Source organism: Phoxinus phoxinus (genome assembly GCF_949152265.1).
Source record: "Phoxinus phoxinus genome assembly, chromosome: 23".
Taxonomy (NCBI): domain Eukaryota; kingdom Metazoa; phylum Chordata; class Actinopteri; order Cypriniformes; family Leuciscidae; genus Phoxinus; species Phoxinus phoxinus.
The window spans coordinates 21,331,264-21,347,179 of NC_136898.1; positions in this window are offsets into that span (position 1 = coordinate 21,331,264).

The following is a 15,916-nucleotide window of genomic DNA, read 5'->3' on the forward strand; positions in this document are numbered from 1 at the left end:
GACTAATCATGCACGCGTTTCAGCGCGTTCAGTCGGTTCACAGCGGTGTTTAAAATCTGCTGCATTCACAGTCAGAGAATGTTTCTAGTCGTTAAGTGTGTGTCCAGCATTACTCTGCTATCAGCGGCTCAAACCTCCGTTACTAACTCTAAGATGACGTTTTGGAATTAGCAACGGAGCATGGGTTTAGATGCGCAAGGAATTAGTCCTACATACAAGAGCGTTTTAATGACAAAAACTTTACAAACGTCTTGAAATACATCATCTGAACAATATTTCGAGGTGTGGTAACTGTAGTATAAGCGGAATAATTGACTCCAGACCGTTGAATTATTATAAAAATAATGCACACCCGAGGTGTAACGGCCACTCCGCTTCGCGTCGTGACCGCATTACCACCTCGGGTGTGCATTATTTTTATAATAATTCAACGGCCTGTCGTCAATTATTCCTTACATATATAATTGTTGATTTATTAAAGAATTAGAATTTTAAATATTAAAACATAACAAATATAATCATCACTGCACGCAGTCTGTGTTGACCGACGTGCTGCGTCTCTGCTGCCCGTCTCAGTGCGAGAGTGGCGCCAAGCGGCCATTGGCCGGAATTGACGTTCAAAAATTCCCATTTCAAAGCAGTTATTCAACAAAATGTAATATATTTAATGATTAGTGATAACATAATAATCATTTCATGAAGATTATAGTAGTGTAAGAAGCATTAATCCAATTGAAATGTACATTTTCACCGCTGTAGTTGTTTCCCCACCTAAAGCTAATATCTGGGCTGCAGCTTGCCCACCCTCCATTAGCAGGCGCAGTGGGCGCACCTAGCAAACTTACTGAAATCTCTCTGGAACAAACGGCGGGGGATTCTCTTTCTTGGTCAGGGATAAAAGAGGGAGAAATGATGATAACACACATATATAGTTTATGTATAACCTGTAAGTATTTATTCAGCGATCGGCGGGAAAAGGTTATCTGTACGGAATACCGTTGTGTACGGAACATGGTTAGTCTACGTTAGCTACTGGGATATGGAGCTTATATTATGACAAAATGATTTGAATTTGAATTGTGTAAATCTGAATTATTTGCAAGTGTAATCTAACAAAATTGAATTTTAGGTGGTAGTTTAAATAGTTCTGAATTTGAATTTTTTTAAACGAATATTGAACATTTGAAATTTAACAAATTGAAATGTTTTTATGGCTGAATTTTATAGACATGTATTTTCAAACAGTAATATTCAGTTTTAAAAAATTCAGATTCAAGTTTTCAAGATGAAGAAATTCAGAACTTCAAATTCAGTTTTCTAAAATTCAATGTCAAAAATTCAAGTTCAAAAATTCAGATCTGACAGAAAGTAGGTCACAGGTCATCCACAGGGAAGAGTAGATGATCTCAGAAAAGTCGAACAGAGCATTTTGGCCAATTGGGGACTGCGGAAGTTTTCCAGCGCGAACGTGGTGGTGGTTCAAGAGGTTGCCACTCTCTGACTCTTGTCATGAATCGCCCGGAGGTTGATTACATGTACGACGCAGTCTAGACCGGACGCGAACGGTGCGACGCGACCCGTGAAATCCCCAACAGCACACGGATTCCCCATCCTATTTCTGACCTAGTCCCAGCTCTTTGCAACAGTCGCTTCAAGCTGTGTTGCGTCGCGCCGCTCGCGTCCTGTCTGTGTAACTGAGGTCTAGTAGACAAGCTGGCGTTCTAATCAATTTTACACAAAATGTAGGCTACTTTAAAACAAACACCAGAGACCGCTTAGACAAATGTCCCACGTGCTGAGAACGCTAACCTAACATATAAACACAAAATCATTCATGTTTAAGAATCTTAACGTTACCTCCGGGCGATTCATGACAAGAGTGGACATTAAAACGCTTACGTGAAAACCGCTTAACGTGGCTCACTGTACGAAGACAGTGATATTAAAGGACCAAACTCAGTACAAATCATATTAATAAACCATACTTTGTATAAAAAATCAGATGAGCCCAGAATACCTACGCAACGCGTTTAATTGTGCGTTAACGTTAAGCATTTCCTTACCATAGAAAACCGTTATAAGAAAACGCTTAACGTGGCTCACTGTACAAAGACAGTGATATAAGGACCGTACACATCATATTAATAAACCATACTATGTATAAAAAATCAGATGAGCCCAGAATATGAACGCAACGCGTTAAGCATTTCCTTACCATAGAAAACCTATAAGAAAACGCTTAACGTGGCTTACTGTACAAAGACAAGGACCAAACTCAGTAGCCTACGCATCATAATAATAAACCATGTATAAAAAATCAGATGAGCCCAGAATATGAACGCAACGCGTTTCATTACGCGTTAAGCAAATTCCTTAATAGAAAACCGATATGAAAACGCTTAACGTGGCTTACTGTACGAAGACAGTGATATTAAAGGACCAAACTCAGTACAAATCATATTAATAAACCACTTTGTATAAAAAAATCAGATGTGCCCAGAATATGAGCGCAACGCAACGCATTTAATTAAGCATGTTCTAATCATAGAAAACCGTTATAAGAAAACGCTTAACGTGGCTTAATAAACCTTAAATGGTCCTTAATAAACCATAGGCCTGCCTACTATGTATAACAAATCAGGTTTAAGGTTTATTAAGCCACGTTAAGTGTTTTCTTATAACGGTTTTCTATGGTAAGAACATGCTTAACGCGTAATTAAACGCATTGCGTTCATATTCTGGGCTCATCTGATTTTTTATACATGTATGGTTTATTAATATGATGTGTACGGTCCTTATATCACTGTCTTTGTACAGTAGCCTAAGCCACGTTAAGCGTTTTCTTATAACGGTTTTCTATGGTAAGGAAATGCTTAACGTTAACGCACAATTAAACGCGTTGCGTAGGTATTCTGGGCTCATCTGATTTTTTATACAAAGTATGGTTTATTAATATGATTTGTACTGAGTTTGGTCCTTTAATATCACTGTCTTCGTACAGTGAGCCACGTTAAGCGGTTTTCACGTAAGCGTTTTAATGTCCACTCTTGTCATGAATCGCCCGGAGGTAACGTTAAGATTCTTAAACATGAATGATTTTGTGTTTATATGTTAGGTTAGCGTTCTCAGCACGTGGGACATTTGTCTAAGCGGTCTCTGGTGTTTGTTTTAAAGTAGCCTACATTTTGTGTAAAATTGATTAGAACGCCAGCTTGTCTACTAGACCTCAGTTACACAGACAGGACGCGAGCGGCGCGACGCAACACAGCTTGAAGCGACTGTTGCAAAGAGCTGGGACTAGGTCAGAAATAGGATGGGGAATCCGTGTGCTGTTGGGGATTTCACGGGTCGCGTCGCACCGTTCGCGTCCGGTCTAGACTGCGTCGTACATGTAATCAACCTCCGGGCGATTCATGACAAGAGTCAGAGAGTGGCAACCTCTTGAACCACCACCACGTTCGCGCTGGAAAACTTCCGCAGTCCCCAATTGGCCAAAATGCTCTGTTCGACTTTTCTGAGATCATCTACTCTTCCCTGTGGATGACCTGTGACCTACTTTCTGTCAGATCTGAATTTTTGAACTTGAATTTTTGACATTGAATTTTAGAAAACTGAATTTGAAGTTCTGAATTTCTTCATCTTGAAAACTTGAATCTGAATTTTTTAAAACTGAATATTACTGTTTGAAAATACATGTCTATAAAATTCAGCCATAAAAACATTTCAATTTGTTAAATTTCAAATGTTCAATATTCGTTTAAAAAAATTCAAATTCAGAACTATTTAAACTACCACCTAAAATTCAATTTTGTTAGATTACACTTGCAAATAATTCAGATTTACACAATTCAAATTCAAATCATTTTGTCATAATATAAGCTCCATACTGGGACCAACCACCTGGCCTGGGTGAGATCGAGGCGCTTTGGCTTCACTTTTCAGGACTTTGTGCGGCACATTTTCAAGCAATATGGCGGAATAAGTCCCGCCTTTTAATTAAAAAAGCCAATTGGTAAAGTCCTTGTGTTGTTGAAGTTTGGTTATTTAAGAAATTCATAATAAATAATAATAATTAAAAATAGATTATTTTTTAAATGTACCTTTCATGTTGAAATATGTGAGATGTATGGTTTATTTAAACTGTAGTTGCACTGTGTCTGAAATCAGATACTGTCTGAGTAGATACTACATTGAATTTGAACGTATGGTTAAATTGCAACCGTTAAAAAGAGTATGTCATATATAGTATGAATATGGGTGGTATGAATGGAGTCCGGATGTACTACATCTGTCGTGTTGATATTGTCACATGATATATGTCGTCACAACAGCGCAAAAATGTAAAGAACCCATTCCAATTTAGCTACCTCTTCCGTCTGTGTTTTTACGTTGTTCGAAATTATAGTTTAAAGGAGGCATCCTTCAGCTGCTTGCAGATCACACCTTCAGCAAGAGCTTTTACGTAATTTATTAAATAACACGAGTATCGTCACTTATTTAGCCAGTAAATTTTGCCTAAAAAAACAGACCTGTGAACAATGACAGATGTTGATTTTTTTAGTAAGGAAATAAAGTAATTTATTTGCTTGTGATATTACCATGAATGAATCAATGAATAAACATGAATTAATCAACAGATATATACACACACACACACACACACACAAATAGATAAATACACATTTAAATAAATACTAGGGCTGTCCGTTAAACGCGTTATTAACGGCGTTAACGCAAACCCATTTTAACGGCGTCAATTTTTTTATCGCGAGATTAACGCCTAGCAAACTTTGTAGTTTTTTTCACATGCTTTTGCAACAACTAGTAACGTTATTAAAGCTACAACACCACACCGGATCTAGCTAGACCAGAAACAAAACAACAGCACGCCGCACACACCTGTTTGGGCTTGCGATGCGAACCGGCCAAAGAGTGAACGAGAAGCGCAGCGCAGAGCCGCGTCTAGGACAACTGAGCGCGTCTAGCATATCGGACGCGCACTTTCTCAGTTTATGGCCAGCAATAAAAACGCTGAATGGCGCCGCCGGTGTGTGTACACTCATAGAGAATAATGTGTTCGAATTTTAAATACAAGGCGCTGCACGACGCGGCGCTTCTCGTCTGAACGTTACGTTTTGAGTGGATGAATGATGAGCGCGAGACGCCGAAATGCCCATAAGATTCTGAATGGAAAGTTTACTTTTAAAAAGTTGCGAAATGGTTCAATTGACAAGACCAAAGTGATCTGTGTGTTGTGTCGTTGTGAACTGAGCTATCATCGCAGCACGTAGTCGCAGCAGTCTGAACTTGATGGCCAAGCACACACACAGCTGATGCGTTTCTATAACCTATTTATATTACCTCGTCAGTATTTCTTTCACCCTTTTATTGATGGACAGTGTTACATTGTGTGAGAGATTATTTGCTCCAAGTGAGAATGTTAGTGTGGAATTGAACACAGTATATGCCAGTGTTGTTTTCAATAAAAAAAAAACATTTGCACAAAGCAAGCCGATCCACTTTGCCATGTTGATAAGAGCATTAAAATGAGAAAAAATAATGGGACAAAAAGAAATCAAGAGACATTTAGAATTGATAAAAATGTGCGATTAATCGCGAGTTAACTATGACATTAATGCGATTAATCGCAATTAAATATTTTAATCGTTTGACAGCCCTAATAAATACACAAATGCATTAAACACAATAAATAGATTATATACACACACATGTATATATACACATACATGTATATTATTTATGAATAAGTCAACACAGGACACAAGTGTCTTGTCTATTCAAATTGTATTCTAAAATAAACAATATGCTTACAGATTGTGAGGCCTAACCTACTGCCACCTGAATGCTGCTGTTTCAATTCTTTGTCTACATTTCGAAGATAAAGCTGACCTCCACCCCAACCTCCAGCTTTAACGGCAGCCCATCTAGTCCGCAGTGAAATCCGATTTTGACCATGGGTGGGAAAAGGACATTGATCGAGGTGCTGGTGTTCCTCAACTGGCTTGTCCATGCAGCATCATACAGGGTAATGTCACTGCCCTTCGACATCCCCAAGTCAACTGGCTGGTCCACTGCATGACATTGTGCACGGAATGATTAAAGCAGTCATTGGGATTTTGAGGCGGCTCATAGCTTTCCCCACCGCAGATGACCTGGAAGCAGTGGGAGCAGGTTTTGCTCATCTGGCGGAGTTTCCCGCTTCCGTGTACTAGCTGGTGCAGTCACATCTGCATTAAACCACCAGCAAGTGCTACTTTAACAGGAAGCTGCTTCATTCTGTCCAGCTGCAGGCCATCAATCAACCACCAGGGGAAGTTCCTCAACATTTTTGTTGGGTATCCCGGGTCTGTGCAGGATGCCGGGGTGCTGAAGAACAGCCCTGTTTACACTGGTCGCCTGTATCCACCTGCAGGAAAGTGCATGCTCGGAGATGGTGGGTATTCTTCAGTTTGCCCATCTGCTTCATGACTCTATACAGAATCCTGTGCAGGTTCGCTTTAACAGGATGCATTCCTGTGCACGGGCCTTTGGTATGCTGAAAACACGCTGGCGTTTCATTTTAAAGCCCTGGAAGTCAGCCCTGCCTTAGTGCCAGAGTTGTTGAGGTTGTTGCATGCAGCACAGTGTTCCACAACCAATCTTCTCAATGGGGACATTGTTGATACAGAAGTGGCGGAGGATCATGACATTGACCCACCTGAACCCAAACACAGAAGCCAGTGCAGGAGAGGATGTGCGGGACAATCTGGCCACAGCTGTGTCCACACCAGACAACGGTGTGCCTGCTCAACAGGTAAAGACTCTATAAACCAGTTCTTGTTCTCAGGCTGACATTGTTCAAGCTTTTCTATATTAGTTGTTATGTAAATAGTTAGTTGTGTATGTGTGCGTAAAGTGCAGTGGTAGTTAAAGGGGTGTATGTCTATGATCTGTGTGCATCCCTCTTGCTTACAACTTACTGCTGCTGGCTAGCCCCTGCGGTGAAAAAGGAAGCAACTTTTTTGAACTTCCCCTGCCAGCACGAAGACTCCTGCCAGGCCTCCTCGCGGATGCACAAGGTAACTGGGGATATTGCAGCCCTAGGCTAATCGACAGGGGACCTCGGTGATGCAGTGGGACACCTACCAACCACTGTTACACGGCCTTAGGTTGTCTGTTTGCATTCAGAACTTTATTTTTTTTCTTCACACTTGTGGGTTATATTTATATTATTTATATTCATTTGAGCTTAATTTTTCAAATTACTTTAAATTTGGAAGCGGAAATCCATTATTCACCCCATGTTTGAATTCCTCAGCTTGTACGCATGCTTTGGAAGAAATACATTTAGCTATTATTTTGAAAGTGATTCCCTTCAAATGAGATTGCTAGTATCAAAGTCCCTTTGGATCAGTTTGAAACCTGTGAAAGTTACCTTACTGAAGCTGAAGTTCATTGTCTTCCCTCAAGATGACACTAATAAAAATGGTATATTTTATTTTGGTAGTGCTTTAAGCTCATCTCATTACAATTATACTACTTTATGCCAAAGTAATGTGATTTTGTTTGAAGCTTTGTATTCTGTATCCATTTAGAAGTTAAATAATATACAAAAACAGCAAATTCATTTTTAAGGTGTCTGGAGTGTGAAGGTGTGTGCACACTACAAGCGACAAAGCGACACGTTACCATTCATTTCAATGGGGAGCGGGCGTTTTCCGGCGACACGCGCGATCGCGGGCGTTGGCGACCTGATGGGGCATGTCTGGCGACGCGACAAAGTTGAGATGTGTTTAACTTTATGCAAATGAAGAGCGACTTTCGGGAGCGACAACCAATAGGAGTGAAGTCAGTGGAGCGCGTGATCATCCGTCACTCTCTGACAGAGGCAAGTTGAATGAGAAGCTAATTTTAGCAGTCAGAAACTGTGCTATAAGTTGTGATATATCTCCGTGTACATACAGTGGTATTCACAGTACTGACTCAGAGCCGGATTGGTTTCGTGGACCCATATAGACCGGTATTTGCCCGTTTGTTGCAATTAAATAGCCGCGATGGCAAAAAGCACTCACAGTTTCTCGTTCATCTTTAATATTATGCATGTTATGAACTGATTCCATTTATTTCTAATTTTCCTTCCAAAATGTTTGTTTGTAGTGGCAAGAAAACGGATTTGTTGTCTACAACATGGAGAAACATCCGTTAATGTCACTCACAAACATTTTTAGGCAACCAGTAGCGGGAACGCCCACTAGCGACCTCACCGCCAGCCAGTGGCGACCTGCAGCGACAAAGTCGCTTGTAGTGTGCACTAGGGCTGAACGATACATCGAATTTTCATCGTCATCGCGATATGAACTCACGCGATGAACACATCGCAACAGACAGCCTGACACGATGAATAATGCCTGGTTCAGATTAGCACTAATTTACACGTTTTTGACTCCTAAAATCTTGTCGTGGACAAGAAACATGTCAGACTACACGTTGCTTTCCGACCAGTCATCGCGTGCCGTCACACACACACATTCACTCGCAAACAGTCACTCGCACGCACAGACACACAAACACACACACTCACTGTCCCTCGCTCACTCGCTCACTCACGCACGCACGCACACACACGCTCACACTTTCACTGGCGCACACACACACTCACTGTTGCACTCACTCACGTCTCGCCTCGCTCACATATTCAACCCGTCGTGGAGGACCGTTAAAGAATTAAACATGCTATAGTCTTTCTGTCGTGAGGCATCGCAGACGCGACGTAGGTTGTCGCCCACTATGACACACTATACGATGACACGATCGAATCTTGCGTCCCGACGCCCGTTGTTATTACGAATCTCCACGACACCCATACGCCAAACGGATCGTGCCAAAATCGTGTATTCTGAACCAGGCAGGTAATAAACCTTTGACCTATCACGCAAAAAACCTATTAAAGCACTAAGACATGGGAACAGTATAGTTAACAATCACATTTATCGCAAGTCATATCGTCATCGCAATATTAAACAATATTATCGCACATCGCAGCTTTTTCTCATATCGTGCAGCCCTAGTGTGCACGCACCTTGAGGGTATTTCTCTACAGTGTGGCACTCATACTCAGACAACATTCAGATAGTCCTGCATTTTGCCTGAATGTTGTCTGTTTCAAAAACCAGTGCTACAAATGAGCTACAAAATAAGTGTGCACCCAAAACGCTTTAAAGGGCACCTATTATGACATTTAAAATGTTACTAATGTTGTTTAGGGAGTCCCCAACAACAGTTTTATGTGCATGCAATGTCATAAAACACTTTTGTTGTCGTATAATATGCATTTATTTTTACCTGATTTGCTCACCGACTTCCAAATGATTCGTTCAACGACTCGTTTTTCCCCTCCTTTGCGCGACGCTAATCTGCGATTGGTCAGATGACCCAGCAGTGTTTACAGAGATAATACTTATTGTTTAACACGGAGTAGGCTACAATGATGCTTTTATCAATTAAATCGTGTTATAATAATGAGTATAGTCCACTGCTTAGTAGTTTGTAGTAAAAAACTAAAAATAAGATAAAGAATTTAATGTTATGTTAGCGAGCATAGCCCAGAGTTCATATTGTAAAAGCACAATCAGTCTTTGTTTGCATTAGCCCGATAAATAAAAAAACAAAAAAACGAATGCAGTCACGTTACTACGAGGTTAGGCATGTGCCGGTATCACTTTTTCATGCTGCGATTAATTGAGAGAGCATTTATCACGGTATACGGTATTATCACGATATTGTAATTTTACAAGAGAAACAGGTTAAAAAAGAAACAAACTTCATTTTTGTTCTTTTAGTAACTTTAATAACTTTTTAATGAACTAAAAGTAACTCAAACATTTAAATACAAATAAATATAAATAAAACATGCTGTTCAGACAGAGAATACAAGCAAAGTACATTTTCGTTTTTTATTTGTTAGATTAAAAATAATCCAAATTCCAACTTCTAACTACATGCTTCTGTCATTCAATACTAGATTTTAGTAATGGAAAACACGAGCTTAAGCTTGTACTCTCTTGTAAACATCTATAAACATCATTTACTCACACAGTCACACTGTGTGGAAATGTATGATTGTGTTTATTTTTTTATTATTATTATTATTCTGCCTAACTTCCATTATTAATTACATAACTTTTAGCTGAATATTGCATTTTTGTTGATAAAATACGAGACGCGAACTTAAGTGTTACAAGTGGAGTTCATGCTAACTCTTAACTCTTCTTCTAAAACTGTCTTCGATCAGCAATCCCTCTGCATTTTTTTGGAACCCAAAATATTTCCAAACATCTGACTTTACCCTTTTTGAAGGGGGATAAATTGTCGGCAGCGTTCCTCCTTCTAGCCATTCTTCTTCTTCATGTGAGAATTTGAATGCGGCGTCAGTGGCCGTGGCGCGCACTGCGTGCAATGTGATTCTACATGTGACGTGAACACTGTTTACATCCGGGTGCGCTCACGTGTTCTGCGCAGCATATACGCAGTGTTTGTTCAAGCGGTTGATGGAAAATAAGCTATAATGCACGTTCTAAAAATAAAAATTCGGATCTATTATTTTTTACGGTATTTTGAAGTGCCCACGATAACAATATCGTGTATATTCATTATCGTGATTTATCGAATTACCGAAAATCGGCACATGTCTATACGAGGTATTATTCTATTCTTTAAGACAACTCCGAAAACAACGACAAACACTTCACATATCTCAATACAATTGTCATTGAAGACCTAGAAGCTAAACGGTGCTTACACAACAAACAAAATAATTATTAAGCGTGCTACATAAAACATAAAAGCAACAATTATTAATAACACTTACAGGTTGTGATACGGAGGAGGAAGCTGATGCAAATACACTGAACTGAACCTTCCTTCAATATCAGCCGGCTCGCGAATCCAAGTTTGATTGCATTTAAAAGCAATCGTCTTCAAAATGGCGCGAACAAAGCACAAGGCTCGGACTATACTTCTGTGGTATAGTTGTATATATGAATTGTAGCCACTTAGTCTTCAAATGCTCCTCCTTGGGCAGATGAAAAAAGTTGGCTTTTGAGTCGCACTTCAGAACACAGCGTCTCGTCTGTTTTCAAGGTTTCCCTGGCCTTGGAGCGCAATAAGTGGGCGTATCGTATTCAAATAATTTGACAAGTTGACGTCATCTAGTCAGAGAAAAAGCTTCGGTCTTCTAACGATTCATAAAAATGACTCAGAGTTGACTCTTACTTTTGAAAGACAATAACTTTATATACGGTGCACTTTCATATTTCAAACTTTGCAGGATGTTTTTGTTCACTTAGATCTATGTTACACACTACATGAAATATATATAGCCGCTCTGGAGAAAACAGGGATGTCATCATCTAGGGCTGTGATGGTGGCAGTTTTTTACCACCGCGGTGGTACTGGACCAACAACCGGCGGTGGTGTGTGGTTGGGGGGTTGTTTAAAAATAAAAATTAGTGTTTATTTGAGCAATTCCGTCAAAGAAATACACTAAAGCCTGTAAAGCATTGAAATAAATATCAGTAAATATTGGTAACTTAAAAAATATAATAAAGTTAAATCTATATATAAAAAAAAACTGGTGATTTAACTTGTGATAAAAACTGTGTCGTGGTTTTATCTATTGTCTTCTATATTTACATTATTATAGATTAAATCCAGGTAATTGGTTGATGAAACAATGTTTAAAATTAAGATACAATTAATACAAAACGAAATTCACTTTAAAGAAAGGCTTTGTGCTTTCTGTTTGAGGTCTCTGTGAAAGTTTTAAAGCAGTCTTTTAGTGCCGCTTTCAGGGAACTGTCACGTCCGTAACATTGTTTTTTCCTCATAAACGCAAACACAAAAAATTAAATAAAATAAATACCGGTAGTTTATGTTCTGTGGAGAGCCAACCCTTCTTTATCCGGTGGGTAGTAGCCTATTACTTTTGGTTTGCGCAGCATAATTCACACATTTCACAGAATTACAAAAAAATATTTTGCCACCTAAAAGTTTAATATTTTTTTGTCACGTCCGTAACGCATGTGTATTTCCTTTACATTAAATATAAAATGCATGTGTAGACTTATATTTTTCTAATGTCTGGAGTCTGGACTCCTTTATTAAGGGAGTATGATATATAAACAGATTTTCAATATATTAAATTAATTTTCTGAGAATTTATATTTCAAGTTTTGACTGCAAATGTCACGTCCATAAAGCTGGAATTGCCCAATTTTAAATAGTTTATCCTCAACTAGTTTTGTGGTGTAGGTCTACGTTTAATGTTAACTTCAAATAATACTAATAGTAATTTGAAGATTTGGTAGCATTGGATCTGGACGGGAAGGATAACTCTGGGAGTTGGAAGGGGTGTGTCACGATTCTGCCTTCCCACACCCGACTTCGGTTTTATATTGCATATTGTTACAGCGCTATTTAACATGATTTTTTTATTTATTATTTATTATTTGGGAACAAACGAGGGTCTCTGTTTAAGAACGCCGGCTCACAGCTGCAGGTTCAGCTGCTTTAGAGCACCGCAACGCATATATCTTTAAGTTTAGCCTAACCGAACGTCCAGTTTAACTGCCACAAGTTGATCTTCTTGTTAGAGAAGTTAGAAAGATTTCATAGAGGAAAAACACTCTGTATTTTTGTATTTTCATTGCATTTTTAATTTATAAAAAGTTAAATAATTTTTATATAAAAATATTAATGATTAATCGATAGTCGATCGTTAATTCTCCCGACGATCGACTATGAAAATTTAATCGAATGCCCATCCCTAGTCCCCAACTAAGCAAGTCAAAGGAAACAGTGGCAAGGAACCAAAACTCCATCAGGTGACAGAATGGAGGGGAAAAAAACCTTGGAAGAAACCAGGCTCAGTCGGGGGGCCAGTTCTTCTCTGGTCAACGAACGAACAGTGTATGATTATGATCATTACAGGTCAGAAATCAGATTGTATCTGAATATTTATCCAGTTCCATCTGGTTGAAGATCGGAGTCATGCCGGTATGGAGACGAGTTTGTTGAGGATCAGTGCCGATGGCTGTCGTGTCGATGAGGCCTTCGAAGGGGAGAGTCTAGTTGACACAATCTCTGCTGACACTTCAGGGATGCGTTGTGGATGGGTCCAGGCGCAGGTCCTCCATCTGGTCTGGATAGGGCCTGGATCCGGCTGACTTCAGTAAACCTCGGAATAAACAGAAAAGACCAACATTAGCGTAGATGCCATTCTTCTTATGATGTAACGAGTACATCAGGTGTTATGGGAAGTGTTCCCGGTTCCGGCTGACCTAATTTATGCAGCCTAATAATCATTTAACTGATTTGATATACATTTTATAATGTTGTATGTGTATGCCAGGTTAAAGAGTGTTTTTAGTGTAGATTTAAACTGACAGTGTGTCTGCTTCTCGAACAATGTTAGGAAGACTGTTCCAGAGTGTAGGTGCTAAATAGGAAAAGGATCTACCGCCAGCAGTCGATTTTGATATTCTAGGTATTATCAACTGACCGGAATTTTGAGGTCGCAATAGGCGATAAATGCAATAGACATAAATAAATGGAAAGATTGTGTAATACTTGTTCCCTTTCGTAGGGAACTCGCACTGCGTCGTTGAAAACGACTCTTTGGGGACGCTCCCTAAGCGTACGCCTCTGAAGTATGAATGAAACTAATCCAATCCTGATTGGTGTTGCGTCGTGACGTAACATGTGACGGCATAACCGGATGCATAAAAGTGTCGCCGGCACACACACGCATTAGCTTTCGCTCTTCAGCAAGCGCTCTCTGTTTTTGTTGGTCTTATTTGGTGTTGTCTGTCTGATCCAGTCACTGTATTATGGCGAGTGAGCAATTCATTAGATGTGTGCACCCCTGCCCAAAATATATTACGAGTGGGGACACGCATCAGTTGTGTGTGAATTGTTTGGGAGTAGGGCTGCACGATATTGGAAAAAAATTACATTGCGATATTTTTTCCCCCAACAATATATATTGCGATATTGAGAGCCATAACTCCAGGCTAAAGACAATAATTACCATTCCATGATATTAATAATTTCACTAATAAGCAAGCTTCATTACAAGTGACAAAAAGGTCACTTAAAGGTGCTCTAAGCGATCTCGGTTGGCGTAACCTCTTGTTGATGTTTGAATTATTATCAAACAAAACGGAGGCTAGCTAGACCCTCCCTCCTCCTCAGCCACGCAATAACCCCCCAAACCCCACCCCACATCATTCTTGTCGGTTATTGGCTGGAACAGTTTGTTATGTTTCGTGGTGCGGGTCGCTCTCTTTATTGCTCAGTTTGTTTTTGCTGCTGTTTGTGGAGCTTGGGCTCTCTGCAGAGACCGTGTTTTTTTACAGTGTGTTCAGGGGACAGGCAGCTAGCGGATAGTGAGGAGATGTTTGCGGTATGTGAAAAAAAATAAAAAAATGTTTTGGCCTAAAAAACGCGCGAGATCGCTTAGAGCACCTTTAATATTTTATTCCAAAATTAGAACATTTCTGTAAACACAAAAGCAGAACACATTTTTAAATAAAACAGCAGCTTTACACCAACCCCCTGATTGGTTTACAACAATATAACTTAAAATAAATATATTTTTTATAAAACAACTTAAGCATTTTGGTTCACAATCTTTTAAGTCAACTTTTCTTAGCCAAAGTAAAACAGTGTTGGTGTTGGTCATCATAATCATATGAAATAAACAAAATGATATAAAACTTTAATATATTTTGTATTAAATCTTCTAAACAGATTAGAGAACATGTTTCTGTAAACAGAAAAGCCGAACACATTTAAACAGCAGCTTTACACCATACCGCCTGTCAGCGTCGCCGCTCCCATCACGCGCATCAAGAGCTGAGGGGGCACCAAAAAAATAGCCTAATGAAAAATCAATAATTCTAATGCCGATATTATTTCAGTATAGAAATACAGACATCCCAAGTCTCCCGGAAGTCTCCCGCATATTGATAGCGGCTCACTGATGCCCGCGAATTAGTTAAAATCTCCGGAATCTAGAGAGTCGAGACAGAGACTGTGCTCCAAACCGCGCAGCGCGTGCACGGCAGAGAGGGAGAGAGAGCAAGAGGCCACGCGCGCGTGCATCATGAAGCGCGTAATATCTCCCGCTGGTGCTACTGTGCTACTACCCTTCACATCGCATGTTCCGGTGATGTGACTATCGCTCACTCGCACATCACGATGTCGATGTTAAAACCGAATATCGTTCAGCCCTATTTGGGAGTGTAACACACGCACGGGCAGCTCTCGAGGGGGCTGTCTGTGATCTCTGTGAAACACTCCCTATCTGCGCTCGCGTTCCCCGTGGTTCAGGTCCCGTGTCCGTTGAGGCGGCGCAGTGACTCAGATCTTGCAGACGAGGATGAGACTGCTGCGGCACTTTCTCATTCTTCATCTGAAGGTTCTAAGGCTCCCGTTCATGGTGCAGAAGCCCGCGCTGCGGCCTCTTCTGCCCGTGACGAGACCTCGATGTTTGAACTATCTGCTTCCAAGGGAGTGGATGTTTTCAGCATCGAGGCGGCCGGAGGAGCGGGAGTTAAATTCACCAGCTCGCGTTCCCCGCGGTTCGGGCGCGGCGACTCAGATCGCGGGGTTCGCAATAGGATCTTGCAGATGAGATTGAGACTGCTTTCTCATTCCCTATTTGAAGGTTCTGTGGCTCCCTTTCATGGTGCAGAAGCCCACGCTGCGGCTTCTTCTGCCCGTGATGAGAACCTGATGTTTGAACTTTCTGTTTCTGAGGTAGTGGGTGTGTTCAGCATCGAGGCGGATGAACGTGAATTAGACTCGCCAGCTCACGTTTCCGTTGTTCAGGTCCGCGACTCAGATTGTGGGGTTC